This window comes from Myxocyprinus asiaticus, chromosome 28 (assembly GCF_019703515.2).
Source record: "Myxocyprinus asiaticus isolate MX2 ecotype Aquarium Trade chromosome 28, UBuf_Myxa_2, whole genome shotgun sequence".
Classification (NCBI taxonomy): domain Eukaryota; kingdom Metazoa; phylum Chordata; class Actinopteri; order Cypriniformes; family Catostomidae; genus Myxocyprinus; species Myxocyprinus asiaticus.
This window is the reverse complement of record NC_059371.1, coordinates 11,596,664-11,618,621: the sequence shown is the minus strand read 5'-3', so window position 1 is coordinate 11,618,621 and position 21,958 is coordinate 11,596,664. Positions and strand designations below refer to the sequence as shown.

The 21,958-nt window shown below is 38.0% G+C and overlaps 1 protein-coding gene across 4 annotated transcripts in view; it reads left to right on the top strand.

Moving 5' to 3' along the window:
- The window catches only part of LOC127419229 (zinc finger protein 512B-like), a 103,259-nt gene that overhangs the window by 9,217 nt on the left and 72,084 nt on the right, over nt 1-21,958 (top strand). The gene's annotated exons all lie outside the window — the stretch shown is intronic.

The window sequence follows — 21,958 nt, the reverse complement described above, 5'->3', positions numbered from 1 at the left end:
AGCCAGAAACACAACGGGGACTTCTTTTGAAATGACAGAGACTTGGCTCTATTGCAGTGTTCTATATTTAAGTATTTACCAAATTAAGCTTTTTATAGCCTACATACAGTGTATATATATATATATATATATATATATATATATATATATATATATATATATATACAGGGTTGGAAGGGTTACTTTTGAAATGTATTCCACTACAAATTACAGAATGCATGCTGTAAAATGTAATTTGTAACGTATTCCGTTAGATTACTCAAGGTCAGTAACGTAATCTAAATACTTTGGATTACTTCTTCAGCACTGGTAGATTTTTTTCACTTGTTTTGACAATAAAAACTCTGCCAGTACAGTAAGACAAAATACACATGTTAAAAATACATTCTCTGAAAAACCTAAATATCTTATGCAGTGTTGTTTCTAAAACAAGATAAATCAAATTGATCTTGTTTTAAGGATTTTTAGATATTTTTACAGGAAAACAATACAAAAATTATATTATTATCAAGAATTTTGCCCTAATATCAAAGGTCTTACTAGAAAAAAAGAAATTATGATCTAACGTGAATCTTCTTGATAAAAAAATATGATCGTGTCTGGTAACATGTGCATGTAAAATGGCTAGAAATAGCATTTTAGCTTAGCGTAAAGCTGACAATTTACACAAGGTTTATTTCTATTTCTTGTGCTCCAAACTTACTTCAAACTTTCTTCTCTGTCTGCTCGTATGAATGTAACATCATAAGAAAGTGTTTCACTGCTGTTCAAATGCACTTTGGATTGTATCATTTATATGTATAAATATTTTCCATCTGAAAGGACTAAATATTAAATGAAACAAATGACAATAAAATGCAAAGTAATCTCTTCAGTAATCAAAATACTTTTTGAATGTAACTGTATTCTAATTACCAATGATTTAAATTGTAACTGTAGTGGAATACAGTTACTTATATTTTGTATTTTAAATACGTAATCCATTACATGTATTCCGTTACTCCCCAGCCATGTATATTTATATATATATATATATGTATATACACACGGTATATACTCTATATATGCATATCACCAGATGAGGTTTAATGAGAAATAAGGTTAATTATTATTCAGAAGATTTAAAGATGTAATTGATGTGCTGATGGGGCATTCTTTGCATGCCCTTGTTTGATTTTAGAACACTTAATTATCGAATAAAAATAACAAAAATATGCATTGAAGTGAGGATAAAGGAATGAATATTGTCAATGATGAAAGATACAGGAAATCCCTACATGATTGTTTTTATTTAACCTCTAGAGGCCGCTGTTATGATGTAGAAAAAGCAGTTCTAACGAAAGACTCCTCCAGCGCCTGTCGACATCGATTAATTGGTAAAACCAATATAACTGTCTACCTCTACTATCTACTATATTGTTTGGGCTCTGACATTTTCATTGGAGAGTGTCTGACTGAAACTGAAAGCTGCATATTGAATTTTTATTATCGACATTGTTACAGTATATATATATATATATATATATCGATAATGACAACTATAGGGCCTTTACCACTGGTGGTACTAAAGCCCATTTTAGGGTACTTTTCCCTGGGATTAGTGCTTTTCGTCGATTTCGCACCTAAGGAACTATAGTTCCTCAAAGCCGATTTAGGGGACATTTTCTAGCTCTTACTCCGGGGATAGATACTTTTGGGGGCGTATAGGAACTGTGGGAGGTGCTGCAGCCTGTGATTGGACAAAACCCTTCATTGAGAAAGGAGAGGAGCTCCACAGCCATCCTTAGTAAACAAACTAGCTGCTAGCTTGCTACTGAGAGGTCTGCGCTAACTTTACAATTCCCTTAACAGAAATAACATAACAAACAAAGTATTAAAAGAGAATCACCCGTTTCATATGTGTGTGACTTCATGGGGAGACACGCTTTGAGTTTATCGCATTTGTACTGTGTGACTATACAGAAAATAAAGTGATTTCTGGATTACTACATCGACTTTTTCCTGGGATGATGGATATAAATAATCAGATGTTTATCAAGAGTGGGTAATTGAACTTTATTGTACACTAAACCGTCATTAAATCTAGTTTACATTAGGGAAATATTGTGTGCCTGTCACTGCGTGGTCAAATTGCATCAAGACTCTTTTTTTAAGTAAATGAATATTTCAGTATAGTAATTTATGTTGATTCATAAAATCCTTTAATGTAAAAGATCATGTTGATGAATAGGTTTATAGTGCATTTTCAACATGTTGTCCATTGAGTTCAGTGTGTGCTGCATGGTTAAAGCGTGATTTCGCCACCTCGTCTCATCTCTCCGGCTGCAGCACGTAACAACACACATACACCTCACGTGTCCAGTTTAAACTGTAACCTGAAGACACAAGCTGCATCCGAAAACTGGAAAATGCTGCCTTCGGAGGCTGTATAAGGATGGATGAAGGTAGGATGAAATAAGGTGCCTTTTAAACTGTTCAGAGGGTTACATTCATCCAAAAACACTGTTGATTAAACCATTAACTGATAAGGCAGCTGCCTTCATTTTCCGATGCAGCCAAAGTTTGTATAAAACAGCCTTAAACAAACAAAAGTGTAGCTCCGATACCGGTGTCCTCCGTCAGTGTTGTTGATATTGTTGTTGTTGCTATTGAAACACGCATGCAAATAATGTCCGAATAAAAATGGTCAATACTAGATGACGCCACTACGGATGTTACTTTATGAATGCCATTGCAACAGGGGAAAAGTCTCCTCGGGTGTCCTGTTCCTCATAAGAGTTCTCATCTAGAAAGTTAAGGGAAAAGTACCAGGACTGTAGGTGGGAAAGGGCCTTATTTGTTCCTGTCCTAGGGATTACAACACATTTCTAGAGAGACAAATATTGCAGCTATCACATCCAGGCCACCAGTCTGTGGCATAATTATGGTATGTCATAGTTGAGTATGTACATCTGTTGCTGTTTAATGAGCTTTTGTGAGAAAATGAGCAACGTTTTGCCGTTCTGCTCCATTCTATCTGCTAGTGCCGTTCATTTCTGCTTTACCATAGTTAAGTGCTTTCGAAGGACACAAGAGTAAGTTCCATATTTATGACATTTTAGTTTTCAGTATTAGGCCAGCATGGGAATTATTAGTCACGAACTGAGGCTTTCTCTTGTAACCATAATTTGATAGGCTATAATGATAATGGATTTTATGGAATAAAATGAATTTTATTTGCTAAACAGAGAGGCTTATGGTACTACAATTATGTAATTCAGTTGCTCTATGTGTTTAGTGTTTTGTAAACGTAAAATGTGCCAACTGTAGCACACACTTTTAGTTAGTAAGCTAAATTTGATTAGAGGTTTTTGTAGCTACTGCTCTGAACTCAACTATCCCATAATTCTTTGTTCAGAGTGAAGTGAAGCAGTCCGTCTTACTGGCAGAGACCTGCTGGAAAACAAACTTGGCGCTGACTCACAAATGAGCTGTGAGAATGATATTTGTGAGCCGGGGCCATGCTCTTTGAATTTAACTGAGGATTGTGAAGAGCATTTTATTGCTTTCACAGCATCAGGCCAGACTGTCTCCTCCGGAGAACATGTATCGCTGACTTTGCAGCCTCTATGCTAACTCCTCTACACAGATGTGGGTGCCTAATGTAGTTATTTAATGCTTGCTGGAATGGATGTGGTATTTTGTGAAACAACAAAGACGTTAGTAGTTCCTCTGACTGGTGAGGCAGAACTAAATGCAGTCTAGAGTCAGTCGATACTAATACCAATCCTTGATACCACAGCAAAAATTAATAAGCTATTGAACACACTTATTGAAGTGCAGTTTAGGGTTTCGTGACACCAAAAGTTATAGTAGTCAAAACCAATACCAATTTTCGAAAAACCAGTAAGCTTATTGAACACACATATTTAAAAATGTAAATGTTAGTGTAAATATTAACAATTTTAATTAAAACAATAGCATGCATGATGCACCTGTAGATTATTAGAGTATTGTATACCTGTAGAGTATTTCTTATGTAAGTGCTTGAAGTTTTTCAATTATTCAAGTAAACATTCAGTAATCTGATTGTAATAATAACACAAATCTGATTTTATTGTGTCCCATCTGTTTATATTCACTTAAAACTTAACCGACTGTGTTAATAGCAAAACCTCTCTGCCAAGGCAGCATTTGTAGAGGTATGCAAAGTACCTTCTATGGAAACTGGTTTCAGACTGGCTTCCAAAGCATCATAACATCTAATAATGTAAAAATATGTATATACAAAAACAAAACAATTTTGTCATTTCAAAATGGAAATTTATGGATTAATTTTCTCTTTTCAACCCCTTCATTAGATTAGCAATGTAATTTTTTTCTCTGCCAATCTCCAAACTGCAGATACAGGATTTGTGGGATATCATAAAGTGAAAAAAGTGGGAGGCTGCATTGTTACCTCAAGGATCTAGCTGTAATTGATTTAACCCATAAACATTACTTTCATCTATGTAACCTTATGTTAGAGGGTGAGGGGAGACAGAGGGTCCCAAACGCAGAGGGAAACAGTTCAATGAGTTTATTAGCAACAGTCTTGTAAATGAGGACAGGCTCACCTGGTACCGGATGCAGTGAGCAGAGTCAAAAGCAATAACCGCTCAGCGGGCTAAGGAATGAGTGTGTTAGTATGATGAGTGCAATTCAATTTGATATGAAATTGAAATGTGTACATTTAAAAAAAAATAGACTAAAATATTTTTTGAGTGGAATGTATTCAGGTTGATTCAGTGATGTTAAGTAAGAATTTTGAATTGAATTAAACCAGTTAATTTAGATTTTATCCCAAGCACATTTTTATTTAATGTTGTTCTCATGGTAGGCAGTGAAGGAGATTGGAGATTTATATACAATATGTATTAATTACAGTATATATTATATATTAATATATATATTCTTGGAGATTTATTTAGGGATTTATTTATATATACTTTTTGGCTTTCTATTTGTGGCCTGTGGTTGTGGCTACTGCTTTAACTTGTAAGTAATGTGTCTGCAAGTTATGCAGACAATAACTGTAGTGTTTACTAGCTGAGGTTATGATGTCACAATGCCACTGATCAGTCAATCAAACCCAAAGCATTCAGGCAAGCCTCCATAGGATGTGGGTTAACCCAAATTGCCTTACTTGAATTGTCTTTCTATGTGTATAAAAGCATGCATGTGGTTGTGAGACAGTGTATGGCTTCTTCTGCCAAGGGTGCGAGAGCTGTTTGATCTTAGATGTCGGCAATTGAATGTTACAACTCATAGGCCTGCAGCTGTTCAGTTCCTTTTTTTCTGGAATGGATATACGGTATATTATACTTTAAAGGTGCAATATTATTTTATATTGTTTACATGAAACTTTTGTTCCACATGAAACTGGTTGGGTATTGCGTGCATATTATGAAACAACAACAACAAAACAATGGTGCAAGCAAATATACCAGAATAAATTATTGTCTGTAATTTTTCTGCTATACATATTTGTAAATAAAATTTTATTGATAATAATGATTTCATTTTCCTAGTTATCAGCTAATAAATATAGGTCACCTATATATTGTGCACCTGTACTATTAATAAATGTTCTGGTTGTACTGGTGAGAGGTTCTGAGTTGTGAGGTTAGAGTAACTTTACATAGTAGCCTACATCTTTGGTTTCAAAAGAGCCAGGAACTCCTTCAGCACTAATTTATAAACATGTTTCAACTGCACCTTTTTTAGAAAATTTAAGAGATTGGTCTTTTTCTGAGTTCTTTTTAAGAGTTCTAGTATGACTTTCTTTCTTCTGCTTTGTTTCTTGATGGACTACACTCTTGAAATGGAATACTATCATTTAATTGCCAACAAAACCCTTCATCAGCCAACTAACAAAGCATAATATATCTATGTGAACTTCTGCAGTTAATCCAGGATGGACTTCAAAGACATTAGTCATTAATCTTACAGTTCTTACAAAATCTTTGTTTAAACACTCGCCCTCAACACTTAGTTTATTTACTAATTTTAAACCATGACTTGCACTGCACACAATTAACTAATATTGGCATTATATTCATGCTGTTTAGCAAGAGGGGAACCAGTGAGTCTGGTTTCTCCCAAGGTTATTTTTCTCCATTAACAAACATCTTATGGAGTTTTGTGTGCCTTGCCACAGTCGCCTTCGGCTTGCTCACTGGGGTTATAAATACAGTTATTATTTAGCTATTTAATTATTTATTTTTATACACAATTTACAATTACACAGTGATGACTCTAAGACGTTATAGATATTACAGTTTCATTTTCTGTTAAAGCATGATTTTCTGTAAAGCTTTGAAACGATGTGTTGTGAAAAGTGGTATACAAATAAAAATGACTTGACTTGAGAACACAAATGAAGATTTTTAGAAGAATATTTCTTCTCTGTAGGTCCTCACAATGCAAGTGAATAGTGGCCAGAACTTTGAAGCACCAAAAAGCACATAATGGCAGCATTAAAATAATCCATAAGGCTCCAGTGGTTTAATATACACTGATCAGCCACAACATTAAAACCACCTGCCTAATATTGTGTAGGTCCCCCTCATGCCGCCAAAACAGCGCCAACCCGCATATCAGAATAGCATTCTGAGATGATATTCTTCTCACCACAATTGTACAGAGCGGTTATCTGAGTTACCGTAGACTTTGTCAGTTTGAACCAGTCTGGCCATTCTCTGTTGACCTCTCTCATCAACAAGGCGTTTCCATCCGTGGAACTGCTGCTCACTGGATGTTTTTTGTTTTTGGCACCATTCGGAATAATTCTAGAGACTGTTGTGTGTGAAAATCACAGGAGATCTGCAGTTACAGAAATACTCAAACCAGCCTGTCTGACACCAACAATCATCCATGCGATTATCTAATCAGCCAATCATGTGGCAGCAGTGCAGTGCATAAAATCATGCAGATACGGGTCAGGAGCTTCAGTTAATGTTCAAATCAACCATCAGAATTGGGAAATAATGGGATCTCAGTGATTTGGAGCGTGGCATGATTGTTGGTGCCAGATGGGCTGGTTTAAGTATTTCTGTAACTACTGATCTCCTGGGATTTTCACACATACCAGTCTCTAGAATTTACTCGAATGGTGCTAAAAACAAAACAAAAACAAAAAAATCCAGTGATCAGCAGTTCTGTGGATGGAAATGCCTTGTTGATGAGAGAGGTCAGCAGAGAATGGCCAGACTGGTTCAAACTAACAAAGTCTACGGTAACTCAGATAACAGATCTGTACAATTGTGGTGAGAAGAATAGCATCTCAGAATGCTATTCTGAGATGTGGGTTGGTGCTGTTTTGGCAGAAAGAGGGGGACTTACGCAATATTAGGCAAGTGTTTTTAGTGTTGTGGCTGATCGGTCTATATCTTCAGAAGCAATATGATAGATGTGGGTGAGAAACAGATAAGTATTTAAGTACTTTTTTACTATAAATCTCCACTTTCACTTTTGTTTTTGGCGATTCACATTTTTGTGCATATCGCCACCTTCTGGTCAGACTTAAATATTGATCTGTTCTGCTGAAATATTCTTCTAAAAAAATTTTTTTGTGTTCTGCAGAAGAAAGAAAGTCATACACATCTGGGATGGCATGAGGGTTCGTAAATGATGAGAGAATTTTCATTTTTGGGTGAACTATTACTTCAACTGATTTAAGGTGGCCTTAGCTGGTTTAAGATGGTGTCCACCTGGAAAGTGCCCAAAACTGCTGCTAACTGTCCAGTATGAACAGGCTGGGAGACAAGCAAACACTGGATTTAGCTGTTTTTCAACAGGGATATAACTGAATCAACCTGACTACATCGGGTTACACCAATGAAAGTATGGCTGCACAATTAATTGAAAATATAATCAAGATCTCAATTATGGCTGCTGCAATTAACTAACTGTGAAAAGTGTGTTACAGAATTCCTTTTAGGTATATTCCAAACCTGTCTGAATTTTCTATATACAGTTTTTTTTTAAATGTAAATTCTATTAACTGTAATTAATAATTGCAGTTACAATATCAAGGGAAATAATCTACGATTTAGATTTCTTTTGTAATTGTGCAACCCTAAATAAAAATGATTTTTAACAGTCAGATTATGTAGAAATATCTCTTTAATAGATCATCTGCACATGTTCACTTTTTACGGTGTGATCTGCCCATTAATGAAATCCCTATCATATTTTCTCTCCATTTCTCCTTCTCTCAATCTATTTACCTCAGTCCCTGGCATTACTAAGTTGCCCTGTGGAAAGCTGAATGATGGCAGTGCTTGCTGAGGTATTGGAAAGTAGTTGGCAACAGCTGTGTGCAGTTGGCCAGAGCAGCTGAAATAGGCCGTAGGAACAAATAATGTCATTCTCACTGACTGCTGTAATTGTAGTGAAGTGCGGAGCAGACACACTTTTTGACTGCGTGTCTTAAGACCTTTTTGTGCGAGTGTAACATATGCCTCTGAATAATTGGCCTCTTTCCTGTCAGAGAGACTGGAAAAACAATTACACATACTAGAGAATAGTTTAATTTTTCAGGTTTGGGGTTAACTCACAGTTATAAAGTGGTTCTAAAAGTATTTGAACACTATATCAAATATAGTAGATATACATATCAATAGATAACAACATATCAAATCAAGTGTCAAGCAAAATATTTCTCAAAAAGAAAAAAATATGTTTTAAATGATTAAATGAAAAGTTCACATGATTGAAATGATTTTCTGCTCAAAATGAAGACAAAACTTTTTGGACCCTTTCTGGTTGTCACATGTAAGCTTAACATGTCCATAGTTGATGTTATCAACTACACCTGTGGTTACTCTGCTAGCACACTTGAGTATGAGCTTGAGGGGAACTGACATACATCCAAAAGCTGTTGTATTATTTTGTTTGCAGATGTCATTTGCTTTCATGTATTATCTAATGCAATGAAAGTGGGGCTCAAGTGTCCAAATACTGTAATATTTGTTAATGACACCTTCGCTGTCCTTTGTACCTTATACTGTAGTCACCTTATTCAGAATTTCAGCAAGCGCTCTTTTATTGGACAGCAGTGTTGCCATGGTGCTGATGCTTTCAGGTGCCAGGTCGCTGGGGACAATGCAACTAATTTCTGACCCACTCCATAGCAGCCATCTGTTCATAGCCTGAGCGCCGCCCAGTCCACAGCATCACTGATGAGAGCAGCTAGGTGTGAAAACAGTGTCAGATACACAGATAAAGTTTGTATGTGTCCTTTCAGCCTGGTATCTATCCATGAGCTTAATGAGTAAATAACAGTATTTGAGAGGGACACTGCTTGCAAACTTGACCATGACTTGAAACCAAATTTAGGGTTGCTGTCTGTGAGAGTGTATTCATATTTGCATTCATAATGCTTCATATCATGAACAAAATGAATGATTATCATTGCATGAATCAAAATCATGTTAATATCAATAATATCAAATCAATAGTCATGAGCCAAGCCAATAAGATTTATAATGTGTCCCCCTGAGATCATTCCTGCAGTTTCTGACATGATTTTCCAAGCATGTATTTTTTATATTATATACTATATGTGCATAAAACATACATAACAGTGAAATAGCTGACTATAACACTCATCTCCAGTATCATACAGGAGATGTGAACTTCAATGTCTAGTTGCTGAACAGCGTCACACCTCATTTGCATTATATGGAACTTTTCTCAACTATGTCGCCACATCACATTTCCGATGGTTGCTGTTACTCATGTTGCCAGAAATCAGCAACTCTCATTAAAAAGAATGACTTCTGGTTGCTGTGTTACTGCAAGAAGCTTTTAGTCAGTACGTTTACTTGCACTTTAAAAGTGCAATTTCAGTCATACTAAACAAATAATTTGTCTTTTTAAATTTTATGTAAACAATTTTTGCAAATTCTAAACTAGCATATAGGTAATCCGATTTTGGCTTAGCTTCATCCAGCATGTTTACACATTAATCGAACCACAATTGGCCTTGCCGTTGTGCGCATGCTTTAAAAGACAGAGTTGATGCGCAACGTGTATAACCGCCATTTCTTCCACTTATGTGTTACTTTTCAATTATCGATCATGCATTTTGTCATGCATACTTGGACAGACAGATGAAGACAGTTGCTCGACTTCGCAGAAACTCGCTGTAGCTTGATTATAACTGCACATTTTAACGTACTGATTGTGAACAAGGCTTAAAGGAAAAGTTTACCCAAAAATGAAAATTCTCCCATCATTTACTCACCCTCATGCCAGCCAAGAAGTATATGACTTTCTTTCTTCTGCAGAACACAAATGAAGATTATCAGAAGAATAGCAATCAACAGCATTTGTTGCACAATATTGATTACCACAAAAATGTATTTTGACTCGTCCCTCCTTTAGGCTTAATTACTTTAAAAATATATATATTTTTGTGGTAATTTTGCCATAAATTATGCCACAAATGCTGTCGATTGAGCTTAACTTGTATTGAAGCCGGTATATTCCATTAAGTGTAGATATTTATTCTTGTCCTTTTCTTTTGTGCTATAAAATGAATAGTCCCTTTATCCTCTATAATCAAGTCAATGTCAGATGACATTATATCTATGAAATCTATCATTGATGACAGATAGCCTATCAAAAACCCTTTATAATTGTCTTCCCTTATCCGACAACCCCTTATCTCTGAACAACGAGATAAAAATGTTTGACAGATATCGCCACCATGCAAATTTGATTTGGTAATATTTTTTTATTGTGGATCCACAAATGACATGCCATCAGGCCAAAATACCTGTTTTCAAATGGTTTAACAGGTTCCAATTTCAAGTCTTATGATTCGTGCTGGTTCTGGATTAGTGTACAAGGGCAACATATTCCTGGAGCATTATCAGCAGCAGTGAATTATGGGATGCGGGGACTGCCGCAGACTTTTGGCCCTGTGTCAGCAGATGATAGCTAGAGATTAAGCCTAAAACAAGCTCTGCAATGCCAATGATGTGTCCACAGCTTTATGGAGAGTAGTTTAAAAAGCAATTCAGCCCTTAAGAGTCAGTACAAGGACCTTGAGTCAAGGGAAATTGATCCTTCTCTATCTTCTTTAGTGACCCTTGTGCGCATACACACACACATATATATACACACACACACACACACACACACACCACCCTAGCTTCTGTCTTATTTTTGCTGCAGAAATCTGAATCCATTCAGGAATTTAGTTTGCTCTGCTCTTTTACACACTGGCTCATTTAACTTTGGATCTCAGCTTTTAAAATACCAAATGTTGTTTTTGGGGTTTATGATTTAATTCTACACTTTATGTTAAGGTTATATGTTAACACATGCACATGTCACATGCATTACATTCCAAATTAGGTTTCAAGAAATAACAGTGAATATTTTTCAGGCATTTGTTCATCTTGGAATTCTTGGCTAATGTTAAATTCTACATACAATATTATTCATTGTTAGTTCATGTTAGTTCTTAATAATATTACATTACTCATTTTTAAGGTTAAATTGTATTAGTGTATGTAGAAATTGACATATACCATTATTTCATTTTTCATGTTAATTAATTGTGTGATGTTAATGTATTCACACGACACAACCTTATTGTTACGAGGTACCGATACATTTAATCAGAATCAGAATCAGAATGAGCTTTGTTGCCAAGTATGCTTACACACACAAGGAATTTGTCATGGTGACAGGAGCTTTCAGTGCAAAGAGAATGCAACCATATATACATATAGTGACATAAAAATAAATAAATAAGATATAACAGATAAAAAAAGAGAAATATACAATAGAGCAATAATGTTATTCAAATATTTTATATTCAGTTATGTGCAGGTGATGTAATGATTTGAAGAAGAGGTAGAATATGTTAAAGAATATAAATGAAATATGGATATAAGTAGGAATGGATGGATTGAATATAGCACATGGTTGTGTTGACAAAAGGAAAGTATTTGGGGGCAGTTTTAACTATTCATGAGGTGGATGGCTTGAGGGAAAAAAACTGTTCCTGTGCCTGATGGTTCTGGTGCTCAGTGCTCTGTAGTGCCAGCCAGAAGACAACAGTTCGAAACATTACACAGAAAAGCCCACGTTAGCATTAGAGCCACAATTTACCTCGATGTGCTGCCTTAAGTTGAAGCTGAGATTTTAATCTTGAAATATCAGCTTGTCTTGGTGTTAAATGAAGGCATTGCTTGACGAAACTATTCTTTTTTCTCTGTGCAGAGTGAAGAAAGTGTTTCACTTAGTTAGATGAGCTTGATGCTGCAGCAGTGATGGACTCGGCTTGAGTGACAGTTTGTGACAGTATGCGCAGCTGTGAACTTCCGCTGTCGTAGAAGTCCCATTCAGTAGTCTCTCAATAAATTACACATTAACTCAAATTAAACCCAGTAATGTAACGACAGGAACACCGCCCATTGTAAAGAAGTAAAATGAGTGAGAGTAAAAAGTACCCACTTTTAAACCTACTCTAAAAGTAAAAAAAAAAAAATTCCCAAAAAGTTACTCAAGTAAAGTTTGGAATAATGTACAGATTTTGCTCTTATGGAAAGATTCAACAAACTGGCATTCAGCTGATCACAATGTATAGTCAGGACATTAATAAGGTGAAAAATTACTATTACAATTTGAAAAAAAAGAAACTACTTCAAAGAGTTCTCATCAAAAAATCATCCACGTGCAGCAATGACAGCTTTGCAGATCCTTGACATTCTAGCTGTCAGTTTGTCCAGATACTCAGGTGACATTTGACCCCACGCTTCCTGTAGCACTTGCCATAGATGTGGCTGTTTTGTCAAGTCAAGTCAAGTCATATTTATTTGTATAGCGCCTTTCACAACACACATCGTTTCAAAGCAGCTTTACAGAAGATCAGGCATTAACAGAAGATAAAACTGTAATATCTATGTCTTAGAGTCATCATTGTGTAGTTTAATAAAATACGATTGTGAATTGTTTAAAAATAAGTAATTAAATAATAATTGTATTTATAACCCCAGTGAGCAAGCCAAAGGCAACTGTGGCAAGGCACACAAAACTCCATAAGACGTTGGTTAATGGAGAAATATAACCTTGGGAGAAACCAGACTCACTGTGGGTGCTAGTTCCCATCTGGCTAACATCATGAATATAATGCTAATATTACTTATGTATAGTGCAAGTCATGGTTTAAAATTATTAAACTTAGTAAGTGTTAAGGGTCAGTGTTTAAAACAAAGATTTTGTAAGAACTGTAAGATTAATGACTAATGTCTTTGAAGTTCATCCTGTATTAACTGCAGAAGTTCTCATAGATGCATTGTCCTTGTTAGTTGGCTGATGAAGGCTTTTTTGGCAATTAAATGATAGTCTATGTATTCCATTTCAAGAGTGTATTCCATCATTAGACCGAGGTGATGTAGGCAGAGATCAGTTAGGTGCATTGCAGTTCAACCTGGCCGGTAATTTCGGTGAGGTCTATCCTAAGCCCATGGTTCAGGCAATGGCATATGAAGTATCCCATGTCTTATGGTTGGAGTTGGCATCAGTTCATCCTCTGAAGTCCATCATAATAGACTGAAGTGATGTTTGGCTGGCACCGGCTGCTATTAGTCATCATCACACAGTGACATGTAGAAGTGGAGTCCAACACCAAGCTGGAACGGAGCTGGATCTGGCCGGTTCTGGTGACCTCAGGATAGGAGTCCCGAGGTTGAGGTTGAAACAAATAAAATAATATTAACATAGATGCCATTCAATTTACTGCAGAGTTATAGAACATGATCATTGTTTCTGGTTCCGGCAGACCTAACTAGCAGCATAACTATGAGTTGAGGGATAAATTAGGTGTATGCCTGGCTAAATAGATGAGTCTTTAGTCTAGACTTAAACTGAGTGAGTGTGTCTGCATCTCAAACTGTGTTAGGGAAACTATTCCATAGTTTAGGAGCCAAGTATGAAAAAGATCTACCTCCTTTTGTGGATTTTGATATTCTAGGAACTATCCTTAGGACATGTCCCAAGAAACTTTAAAATGGCAGTTATCAAACCGCTTATTAAGAAGCCACAGCTTGATCCTGGAGAATTGGCAAATTATAGACCAATTTCAAATCTCCCGTTTATGTCGAAAATACTAGAAAAGGTAGTATCATCACAAATATGTTCATTTCTACAGAGAAATAGTATATATGAACAATTTCAGTCAGGATTTAGGCCTCATCACAGTACAGAGACTGCACTTATCAGAGTTACAAATGACTTGCTCTTATCATCTGATCGCGGCTGCATTTCACTTCTAGTGCTTTTAGATCTTAGTGCTGCATTCAACATGATAGATCATAACATTCTCTTGAATAGGCTGGAGAATTATGTTGTCATTTGTGGAGTTGCATTAGCATGGTTTAGGTCCTATTTAGAAGACCACTACCACTTTGTCTATGAAAATGAGGAATTGTTAAACCAAACAAAAGTTAAGTATGGAGTGCCACAGGGATCAGTTTTAGGGCCTTTGCTTTTCTCCTTGTATATGCTTCCCCTGGGAGATATTATCAGGAATCGTGGAATATGTTTCCACTGTTATGCCGACAATACCCAACTTTATATTTCTTCAAAACCTGATGAGATTTCACAATTCTCCAAATTAGCAGAGTGTATCAATGAATTAAAAGACTGGATGACCAGAAATTTCCTTCTACTCAATTCCGACAAAACAGAGGTACTAATTATTGGACCAAAAACCTCTAAAAATAAGCCGCTAAAATATAATTTGACTCTCGATGGATGTACTGTTACATCATCTTCAACAGCGAAGAACTTAGGTGTTATATTTGATACCAATCTGCCCTTTGATTACCAATGTTTGTAGAACAGCATTCTTCCACCTAAGAAATATTGCTAAATTATGACACATGCTCTCTGTTGCTGATGCCGAAAAACTAATTCATGCGTTTATAACCTCAAGATTAAATTATTGTAATGCATTACTGGGAGGATGTCCAGCAAGATCAATAAATAAACTTAAATTGGTTCAAAATGCAGCAGCCAGAGTGTTGACTAGAACCAAGAAATATGATCATATTAGCCCCATTTTATCATCGTTACATTAGCTACCTGTTAAATTTCGTATTAATTTTAAAATTCTGTTAACTATGTACAAAGCTTTGAATGGCCTAGCTCCACAGTAATTAAGTGACCTTCTACCATGCTATATTCCATCACGTTCATTACGATCGCAAAATTCTGGCCTGTTAATAGCGAGGAGTTAATAATATTAAGAAGAGGTTCTGAGATTACAGGGAATACCTCTTTTAAGAGCTTGGTCGGTACTGGATCTAACAAATGTTGTGGCTTTTGATGTTTTGATAAGTTTTGTTAGCTCTTCATGACCTATGACAGCGAAGGATTGAAGATGCACGTGAGGAAAATTACGAGACACTGTTTTCTGAGGTACTGTGACAGACGATTGTATAATTCCTATTTTATTTCTGATGATTTCAATTTTATTAGTAAAGAAATTCATGACATCATTACTATTGTGCTGTGATGGAACATCTGGTTCAGTCGATGCTTTATTCCTTACCAATTTAGCCACAGTACTGTATAAACACCTAGGACTGTTGTGGGTATTTTCTATGAGTTTGCTAATATATGCTGACCTGGCAACTTTTAGTGCCTGTCTGTAGCTACAGACACTATCCTTCCATGCACTGCGAAATACCTCTAATTTTGTATTCTTCCACTTGCGCTCCATTTTCCGAGCTGCTCTCTTGAGAGCATGAGTGTGATCATTGTACAAGGGCTTTTTTCTTTCATTTTCTTTAATCGAAGGGGGGCGACACTATCAAAAGTGCTAGAGATGACTGTATTTATATTTTCTGTTATTTCATCAAGTTCTTCTAGGCTTTGGGGTTTACTGAGTGTATAAGATAGATCTGGAAGATTATTAGTGAAGCTATCTTCAGTGGTCGAAAGAATAGTTCTACCTGAATGATAGCGTGGTGTAGATTGAGTAACGTTAGCTGATCGCAGCATACAAGAGACGAGGTAATGATCCGAGATGTCATCGCTCTGTGGCAGAATTTCTATATTATCAACATCAACTCAATATGACAGAATTAAATCTAGTGTATGATTATGGCGATGAGTTGGTCCTGTTACATTTTGTTTGACTCCAAGAGAGTTGAGAATATCGATAAATGCTAATCCCAATGTGTCATTTTCATTATCTATGTGAATGTTGAAGTCACCAGCAATTAAAGCTCTGTCTACAGTGACTGATCTACAAGATCTGATAAAAAATTTGCAAATTCACCAAGGAAATCAGAATAAGGCCCGGGTGATCTATATACTGTAGCGAGGGTAAAAGAAAAGTTTTTTTTTATTTATTTCTATATCTGACGGTGTCACATTAAGCATTATTAGTTCAAAAGACTTAAATCTATATCCTGTCCTCTGAGTAACACCAAAAACTTCACTGTAAATTGTAGCAACTCCTCCTCCTTGACCCTTCAGATGAGGCTCATGTTTATTACAATAACCTGGGGGAGAAGATTCATTTAAACGAATATATTCTTCTGTTTAAGCCAGGTTTCAGTCAAACAGAGCACATCCAAACAATGATCTGTAATAATTTCATTTACAATTAGTGCTTTGGTAGAAAGAGATTAATGTTTAGTAGCCCTATCTTTATATGGTGTTTATCTTTAATTTGTTTGTTTTGTTCAAGTTTGACCTTAATCAAATTTTTTCTAAATGATTTAGTGAGGGTTTTGTGTTTGGTAGTTCAGGGAACAGACACAGTCTTTATATGATATCTAGGTGATACAGTCTCTATGTGTTGTAGTTTATGTGACCTGTGTGACATCTCAAGGCAGCTAGCAGATGATCAGATTAACCAGTTTGTCTGCTTCCTGACCTTGGCCCCAGTTAGTCGGGCACTTCTCACGCACCTTACAGTCTAGCTCAGGGGTGTCAAACTCGGTTCCTGGAGGGCCACAATCCAGCAGAATTTAGCTCCAACCCTAAATAAACACACCTGAAGCAGCTAATCAAGGTCTTCAGGAGTGCTTGAAGATAACAAGGAGCCATTTTAGAGCAGGGCTGGAACTAAACTCTGCAGGGCTGTGGCCCTCCAGGAACTGAGTTTGACACCCCTGGTCTAGCTGATCCCACAAAAGCTCAGTGGAGTTAAGATCCATAACACTCTTTTCCAGTTATCTGTTATCCAATGTCTGTGTTTCTCTGCCCACTCTAACCTTTTCTTTTTGAATTTCTGTTTCTAAAGTGGCTTTTTCTTTGCATTCTTCTCATAAGGCCTGCATCCCTGAGTCTTCTCTTTACTGTTGTACATGAAACTGGTGTTGAGCAGGTAGAATTCAATGAAGCTGTCAGCTGAGGACATGTGAAGTGTCTGTTTCTCAAACTAGAGTCTGATGTACTTATCCTCTTGTTTAGTTGTACATCTGGTATTCCACATCTCTTTCTGTCCTTGTCAGAGCCAGTTGTCCTTTGTCTTTGAAGACTATAGTGTACACCTTTGTGTGAAATCCTCAGTTTTTTGGCAATTTCAAGCATTGTATAGCCTTCATTCCTCAAAACAATGATTCACTTACGAGTTTCTAGAGAAAGCTGTTTCTTTTTTGCCATTTTTGACCTAATATTGACTTTAAGACATGCCAGTCAATTGCATACTGTGGCAACTCAAAAACAAACACAAAGACAATGTTAAGCTTCATTTAACAAACCAAATAACTTTCAACTGTGTTTGATATAATGGCAAGTGATTTTCTAGTACCAAATTAGCAATTTAGCATGATTACTCAAGGATAAGGTGTTGGAGTGATGGCTGCTGGAAATGGAACCTGTCTAGATTTGATCAAAAATGACTTTTTTCAAATAATGATGGTGCTGTTTTTAACATCAGTAATGTCCTGACTATACTTTGTGATAAATTGAATGCCACTTTGGTGAATTAAGTACCAATTTCCTTCCGAAACAGCAAAATCTGTACATTATTCCAAACTTTTGGCCGCCAGTGTAGCGCGTTACTACTCAACTCTGATTTAGTCCATAGGAGAGCGGGGTTGATGATGTTAAAAGCCAAACTGAAGTCAACAAATAGTATCCTTGCTTAAGTCCCTGGTCTGTCTAGATGTTGAAGTATGTAATGCAGTACCATTTTGACTGCATCATCCACAGACCTGTTTGCTCAATAGGCAAACTGCAGGGGATCCAGGAAGGGTTCATATGTCCTTCAGATGGGCCAACACCAGTCTCTCAAATGACTTCATGACCACAGATGTCATGAATCAAACAATACTTCCATGGATAGACTAGCTAAATGTAAATATTATCATGCACTTTCTCAACTACTCCTAAACTAACTTCTCTTCACTAAGTATTAAAAAACTTACCTCTTTGTTCTCTTTCTCTGGCTCATGTTGTCTTCAATGGTGATAGAATTCTCAGTATGAAAGGAATGATTTATTTATTTGTTGCAAATATCACTCCAAGTTGCTATAATTCGCTATCATTATAGGTCTTAATTGAACGTTTTCTTGGTTCAAACAGTGCATTTGTGAGTAGGATTGTTTCTTACAACACTACCATCAGAATATTTAAAACAGAAAAATTTATTGATTTGATTTATTCATTATTCTTAATAATGTTATTCTGTATGACATGAGGCATTTATCTTATTTTAATTCTAACTATAGTGCTACAGTTTTGTTTCTTTCTTTTTCTTTCTACCGGCCAATGATGAGTCTGAGAAAATGCGCCCACAGCCTATTATTGTTGCTATAGTAACGAACACAACTTCCAAGCGTGTCTGATTGACAGGTAAAATGCTAACTTTTATTTAAGCTTTGTTGTTAGATTTGTAATTATTTTTCGTTATTTCAGCAGACAGCATGCTTCATACATTCAGATCAACAGCATTAAGTTCAAGAGGGTAAACTTTATCATTCAACTGAACTGTAGCATTTTAGACACTTACATTCGCTGTGCTCTGTACATTCACGGAATCAAGAATGCGCTTCCTTGAACGAGCGTTTTTTTTCCCCTGCGCATTCACTTGAACCACTCAGGCAATGTCAAAATAAATAGCCCATTTTAGGGGTGGCCCAGATTACAATTTAAAATCAAGCAGAGCTATAGAAATGTACATATTTACAATTAAAGCTTCATATTACAAGTACATTCTACGACCCCCCACCCCACCCCAACATCTTGGTTTGACGTCCTTCAAAACAAGATGTTATCACAATAACTTGTGATTTGACTCAGGATTACCAGAAACAGGTTCCCCTGTATCATAGCTAGGGTTGCAAAGGGGCGGAAAATTTCTGGTAAATTTCCAGAAACTTTCCAGAAACTTTCCATGGGAAGTTAAGCTGGGGAATTTTGGAAATATTGGAAAAATAACTTTGGGCACTTGGGTATATGCTGCTGCATCTTTGTGGCATTCTTAACATAGGTCTTTGCACAGTATTTGCAAATGTACACAGCCTTTCTTTCTACATGGGCTGAGGTGAAATATCCACACATCAGATGGCGCACGTGCCATTGTTCTGTAGAATAAGATTAGAAAAAAGCTTGTAAAAAACACTAATGCAATGCCATGCACAGATATAAAAATAGTTAGCTAAACAATTGGGATATTCTGGAATGGTAAAAATATTTTACAATTGATGCTAGACAAATGAATAGAAATAGGCTAGATGAATAGATGAACACTCCTCTATCAGCATGCTAAATCAAACTATAACCTACGTTCTTGTATGATAACAGAAAACTGGCTAGCTTAAGGCAGAAGAAACAGCATTACAGTTGAGCTAGCTAGCACCATGATAGCTAGCCTCTTAAATTGTCAGTGAAATGGTGTTAGCTAGCTTACATTTAGCATATCTGATTTACTGGCTAGCTAGCTACTGTATAAACACATTTTGATTTAGTATTTGCTAGTTAAAATTTAATACCATAGATCAAATATATTTACCCTAGTAATATCATCAAAACTTACTTGACTGGATGTAGTCCTTGGGCTCAAATGCAGTAGTGTGGCTTCAATAGTCCTGCTGTAGTAAGTAGCCTGCATTAAGTAGTGTACTGTGTGCATGTGAGGAATGCACAGGGTAGAAATTCAACTGAATTTGCATTAAATCTGGTTGTTTTAACCTAGATTCCCTATCTGTCACTCACTCGACGTTGTGTCGACGTAGTGGCACTAGGGGTCACTCTTGGGAGCCCGAGACACCTCTGGTCTTTGATAAAAGGCCAGTGAAAATTGGCGAGTGGTATTTGCATGCCACTCCCCCGGACATACGGGTATAAAAGGAGCTGGTATGCAACCACTCATTCAGATTTTCTCTTCGGAGCCGAACGGTCATGCTCACTGAGCTGAATTCCCACAACTGTTCATTCACCTCTGCTGGATCTGACGGCGCATTTCAGCGGCTTCTCCCCCCTCTGCACTGGTGCAATGCAGAGAATGCCCTTGGGTGCTTCGGCAGAAATAAAAGAGTATATTTCTCTAAAAGAGTATATTTCTCTAAAAGAGCGGCACACACGGAATGCCTTTTTAAAGACGCGTCTTTCTAAAGATGCTTTTCCAATTGTGTGTTATTCCTGGTTGCGATTCCCTTCTGACGGTCACGATCACTGTCTTTCGTGTCTGGGCACTGCTCATGCGGAGACAGCGTTCGTGGATGGTCATGTTCTCATTGCGAGGACATGTCCATGGCAACGTTGCAGTCGTGGCTTGCCTTCGTAAGAAAGCAAGCCACCCCAGGGGCTCACCGCCTCGGTCCTCTTACCCACGGGTTATGAGGCCAGCTCGGCTAGCACTGGGGGCGATTTGGGGACCCCAATGGGACCGCCTCTGCCGGGTATCCCCCAGCGGACCTCCCATTCCCCAGCACACTCGTCTGCCCCGATCGGGCTTCCGGATGAGTCCGCCGGCTCATCTCACGGCGAGTTCGACCTCTTATTCGGAGCCCGCGAAAGTGATGAGCTCTCGAGCGCAGCATCGGAGAGCGGGCTCGTCCAGTCGGAAGCCTCAGCTGGGCTCCTCCCTTCGGGGACGATTGCCCAGTCACAGGCTGACGCAGAGATGACGACATGCTTTCCCGGGCAGCCGCGAGCATCGGCTAGAGTGGAACCCTCTGCTCTTCCCTGAACCCTCGCGGCTTGGTGATTGGTTCCTGGGCTCGCGGCGCCGCTTAAAGCCACGCCCCACCCCCGTTCCTTTCTTCCCGGAAGTGCATGAAGAGCTGACAAGATCGCGGGAGGCACTTTTTACTGCCCGGTCCCGATCTTTTCAGCTTCCCCGCCCTCACTACCCTCGATGGTGGGGCAGCATAGGTCATGGCGCGGTCTCACGGGCGGACGATATCCACATTAGTGGCCAGGAGCGCCACCTTTGGCGCAACCTGGTCGAGATGGGTGAGGCCGACAGGACACGATTCCTTGCTGCCCCCATCTCCCAGGCTGGCCTATTCGGCGACACCGTCAAGGACTTTGCCCAGCAGTTCTCGACGGTGGAGCAGTAGACGGATGCTAGCCGGCATATCCTGCCCCGGCGTGGCTCAAGATCCTGCACCCCGTCTACTCATTGCCGAGGGCGTCCCCCTGCGGTGACTGCACCGGCTCCGCCGCAGCCCGCCCCTTCGGCCTGGCCCCGGCGTGGAGCCCACTGCAGGAAGCAGACACCACCCGTCTCACGGCCGCCCAGAACCCGTGAAAGGCTTCAAATCGCCCTTGAGAAGGGCGACCCAGGGACAACAAAACCCGCTGCTCTGGAGCTGGTAAGCAGATCTCTCCATCTTTTTGTTATCTTTTGCATTCAATTGCGCTGCATGCCCAAGTGGCTGCAGTACTCAAGAGCTCAGCAAGAGCGGTTTCCTTGTTCCCTGGGTCACGTATCCACCGCTGCACAGCCGAC